Below are 5181 nucleotides of genomic sequence, written 5' to 3'. Positions count from 1 at the left end.
ACGCTCTTTCCCCTTTGAAGCGATACTACTGAAAGGCGATTCAAACAGTTGAGCTTGCCTGGCCCACAATCTGGTGTGAATAGCGAACCTATCTTCACTAAAACTAAAGGCATGTTTACTGGCACAAGAGGCCTGTTTAATGTGGAGATTGTGAAGTGGCCCGGCATTAAGCAGAATCACAACAACAACAAAGAAGTCTGGAAGACTTCCAGCTTACACATCTGCCCCTGTATTGTAGACTTTCAGATGATGGAAATCAAGGCGGCATAAAGACGGCTAAATTAAATTTATTCACAGTGGGTGGACTACGCTCTGCCTCTTTATGTGAAAAATATGTAGGAAAAATCCTTCAATTCTGGAAATATGAGAAAAGGAAAAGAAACATCTCTGGCTACCAGCCCGGCCAACTAACAAGTATATGGCCAACCACCCTCTGTGCCAGGGAAGTGCAGCTGGTGGGGTACCACACAAGGCCACAGGCAGGTCACAGAGCAGATCCCTGGTTAATGAGGCTGAATGGTCTCCAGCCCTGCCTTCGCTCTACACTGAAGCCACACCATTGGGGTTTTGGGTGTTTGTTTCCTTTACTTTGCCCATTTGGTGAGCTGGGTGTGTAACATTTTTCCTAAGGAATGTATTCTAAAGGACCAGACATTTTTTAATGCTATTGTAACACAAACTAATCTTGAATTCACTTATATCCTCAGTAACCAGAGGAGTCTTGTCCCCTAAAATAAGTTGAATTGGTAGGGTTCTAAAAAGCCAGGCTGAAACAGAAACATCAATCTCAAATTTAACACACTGGAGACTATATATATATATAAAATAATTTTACTATAGGAATACTTTTTTTTTTTTAATTTAAATACTCTTTAGAACACAAACACTGACTCCATAAGCCTAGGTTCTGGTCCCTATCTGTTAGGCTTCTGATGATAACTCATTTATCTTCCTTGCTTGGTCTCCCATTTATCAAGTTGGTGACATAGCATATGGTGGTGTGTGCGTTTTTTGTTTTCTTTGCGGGGGGGCGGGTAAAAGTAAAGCTCTTTGAAGGTTAAAGTGTGAAGTATTATTAGCAACATTACATGTTGTTGGAGAAGTGACGTTCTGAAACCTTTATTTCTGTAATTCTTTTAATAGAAAATGACCTGTGGTTATTAGCATGACAAGCAAAGCAGGTAACTTTCTTTCCAGTTCAACTCTAGATTTCCTTTCATAGCTGGTATTCTTGCTAATGTTTAAACTGTTTAATGTGGTTTTAAAGATTGTCACAGCTGAGACTCACTACTTTTTATTGTTCTCTTTAATCTCCTGACAGGAAGAAATTACTACTTTGATTTCACACAAAACATGCAACACTTTGTCACTGTTTTTGCTGTTCTCTTTTTGCATCCTGTTTACATTGTTGTGCTCTGAAGTCTAGTTCCCTTCCCTCCTTTCCATACTGCTTCCACCCCGACAGGACTCAGAGTTTCATAGACACCTGGAATTTCATTACTCCATTGTGATCCTTCTTCACCTTTCCTTGCTTCCATGAAATGCTTAGTTTTACTTTGGTTTTTTACCTACAGATATAAAGCTTATTTAATAAGCCCTAGCTGGTTTGGCTCAGTGGATAGAGCATCGGCGTGCAGACTGAAGGGTCCCAGGTTCAATTCCAGTCAAGTGCATAGGCCCGAGTTGTGGGCTCGATCCCCAGTAGGGGGCGGGCAAGAAGCAGCCAATCAATGATTCTCTCTCATCACTGATGTTTCTGTCTTTCTTCTCCCTTCCTCTCTGAAATCCATAAAAATATATTAAAAGATAAATAAATAAACTAAATCTTAGGCTTCCTGGATTTATCTAATGTCTATTAGATCGTGTGATTATTTTCTAAAATTTCAAAAATATGAAGTGGTATCTCTAACAAAATATATTTTGAATGCCATATTTTCATAGGACTTTTGCAATCTAGGGATAGAAATCTGTGACCCAGAAATTAAGTGGTTGATTAACATTTGCCTACTTTGCATTCTCAGTCACTGTAATGCTTTCATTCCATGCTGGAACAGGATGCTTTATGCAGACTGTGTCTCAACAGCGAACTGTCAGCACAGTCAATTTAGAAGATTCAGCTCCTCTACAAAGAGATAATGTAATCTCTGGCCACTAATTTAAACTCATGGAATTTTCTCCGCTCTAAAGTGATAAGTAAAAACTGCTCATCCTTACAAATCAAAACCATGCTTGAACTGGGGCTGACTATCCATTTGCCTAATGTGAACAGTGATAATATATTCAGCATTATTAAATGTAGATCTTCAATGAAGGGCAATTCATTTAAAATGAGAAGAGTCACATGGAAAGAGACAAAGGACATTTAGGTACTAAGCAGCAGGTAAAGGTCAGGGACTTCGTTCTCTGATAATAGCAGCCTAATGGTAATTCCTGTGCCGATAATTCACCTGTCATTTCTTTCATAGCTAAAGCATTGCACACGTCCTCAATGCGAGTGGGGTTTCAGGAATATCTCCTTTTTTCAACAAACAGAAAAAAGACATTTAAAAATAGTGCTGAGGCAACTGACTCTTAATTTAAAAGAAAAAAAAACTGAAGTATACATAACTAACCCCTAGATTTATTTAATATCTTTGAGTAAATGTAAATATAAAATGTGAATTGTAATTTTAAAAATAAAACCACAAAATAATTACAAAATATGTATTTTCCATTTCATCAAACAAGGAATTTTTAAGCATAAGTGAGAAATATATAGATATAAACCAATAGATTTATATAAATTATAAATATAAAGTATAAATTTTTTGTATGTTAGAAACAAAAACTTTCAGCAATAAAATAGTAAAAAGTTATTTCTAATATGCATAATATTAAAATGTTAATATCTAATATATATAAATGGCTGGATAAAATAATTTGTTAAAAAATACATTGATGTAAACCAAGCAAATTTTAGGGCAATTTACCAGATACAACTGAAGCTAATAGCCAAGAAATGTGAGAAGGTAATTAATATCCAGTAATATTCAAAGAAACAGACATTAAAACAATATAATATTTTTTCATATCAAACTGGTAATGATTTTCTTAAATTATAATAAATTGGCAATATACGCTTGTTTATCCCAAGCCACAAAGACAATAAAGTCCTTTATCTTACTTATTTTTCTCTAAAGTGTTTGCTTGAAGAAAATAGAAAAGTAGAGAAAGATTTAGATACAGGAAAGTTGCTTACTCTTTTTTGAGAGAAAACATGAGCTATTTAAATAAAAGATGGAACATTCATGATGACTGTGGCATCAGGACAGTGGGAGTAGGGACAGAAAAAAAATGTGGTATTAAAATTGAATGACAAGGGAAACTGCTCACAATGTAATGGTTAGTGGGGAAAATGCTGGAATAGACATCAAAATACAGTATTTGTGCTTATCTATGCTTAGAGGCCTCATAGTTCTTTATATATCCCTATATTTTCAAAACCATTGGTATTACTTTTATAATTAAAAAAAAACCACAAAATAAAACAAAGACCTACAAAGGGAAAAATACAAATATTTGAAGATGCTTTATAAAATGTTTTTAAAATCCACAGAAAAAAAAAGACTACTGTAACTAGCATTGTCTCTTCTATTCCTTAAGATCCCCAAAGTTCAACAGAAGCTTGGGGACTGCCGATGAAGTCGCTCGTTATAGCATAAACATCATCCGTTTCCAGCACGGCTTTACAAGGGAGTCAGCAGATAACTGACTCATGACCTTCCCAGCAGCACCCAACTGTGAAACAGCTCAGTGAGGAAATGTCCTCCCCTTGGCAGAGAAAAACCTGGTGACAGCCTCTGTGCCACAGGAGATCCTCGTCCCTCCCTCAGGCTGATTTTGAGGGAGGAAAGATTCCAAACTGTGACCTCCCTGGTAAGGAGCAGAAGGTATCCTGCTGGGGAAAATGTTTCAAACCTAGCGTGGATCTGGCCCCTTTCCTCAGCTCAGGAAGCGGTATGGCAGAACCTGGACCAAGTGTGACTAGCTATTTACAAAGATAAATGAATATACCGTTTGAAATATTACAGCTCAGATACTTTTAAGTAAAATTCAATAAATATACTATTTCTGCTCCATTGAAATTCATGGAGCATGGTACCACCATGACTGTATGATATACTGCTAAAAAGTAAATAAAGGAACACATAACATTTTCAGGAGGATGAAAGATGTGAATGCAAACATGCAGAGTCAAATGTAAGTCTATCACTGAAAAGAAACGATTAAACTTTATTAACTATAAAATTGAAAATAGTGATTTGGGACATTTAAAAATGAAACATTGCCATGTATCTAATAGAAAATCAGTATGTTAAAAAATTCAGATAACATTTTTCATATATACTAGTATATGTTGTTAATCCTCACCTGAGAATATTTTTCCATTGATTTTTAGAGAGAGTGGAAGGGAGTTGGGAGAGACAGATAGAGAGAGAGAGAAACATCAATGTGAGAGAGACACATCAATTGATTGCCTCCTGCATGTGTCCTGATTGAGCCTGCAATGGAGGTAAGTGCCCTTGACTGGAATCAAACCTGAGACTTTCAGTCTGCAGACTTATGCCCTATCCACTGACCCAAACCAGCCAGGACTTCCAATATTTCTTGGATAAAAAGTAAATGTTTTATATGTTGAAATAAAATAAACTTCTATGTCAGATAATATTTCAATATATACTGGTAAATTAGGATCCTAAAAATAAACATTTAGTATGGATATGCCATAATTTTAGAATTTATAGATGTCAGTAATAATGAAGAATCAAGTTTATATAATACCTAATCAATAAAGAAAAAAAAGAATCAAGTTTTACTGGGTCAATCTGACATAATAAGGATGAAGTTATTCCCTTGGCATTAACATGTTGTGTCATTATTTTGATATAACATTTTATTCTTAAAGATCGATGAAGAGAATGACACTAACTTTTTAATACAGGGTGGGGCAAAAGTAGGTTTACAGTTCTGAGTACACAAAACAGAGTTTATTCTTATATTATTATTTAGTAATTATTGTACTATTTTTCCATACGAACAACTGTAAACCTACTTTTGCTCCACCCTGTATAATGGGGGAACATATCTTTGAACCAATATCTTATGATAAAATTTGATTCTCTTATCCCAAGGTTTCTTAAC

General features: G+C 35.4%; 1 protein-coding gene across 1 annotated transcript in view; it reads right to left on the bottom strand.

The window, feature by feature from the left end:
• The window catches only part of SEMA3D (semaphorin 3D), a 125550-nt gene that overhangs the window by 5221 nt on the left and 115148 nt on the right, over positions 1-5181 (bottom strand). The gene's annotated exons all lie outside the window — the stretch shown is intronic.

The sequence above is a fragment of the Myotis davidii genome, unplaced genomic scaffold (assembly GCF_000327345.1).
Source record: "Myotis davidii unplaced genomic scaffold, ASM32734v1 scaffold49, whole genome shotgun sequence".
NCBI classification, from domain to species: domain Eukaryota; kingdom Metazoa; phylum Chordata; class Mammalia; order Chiroptera; family Vespertilionidae; genus Myotis; species Myotis davidii.
The sequence above is the reverse complement of the archived record's forward strand: the minus strand, read 5'-3'. Positions and strand labels throughout refer to the sequence as shown.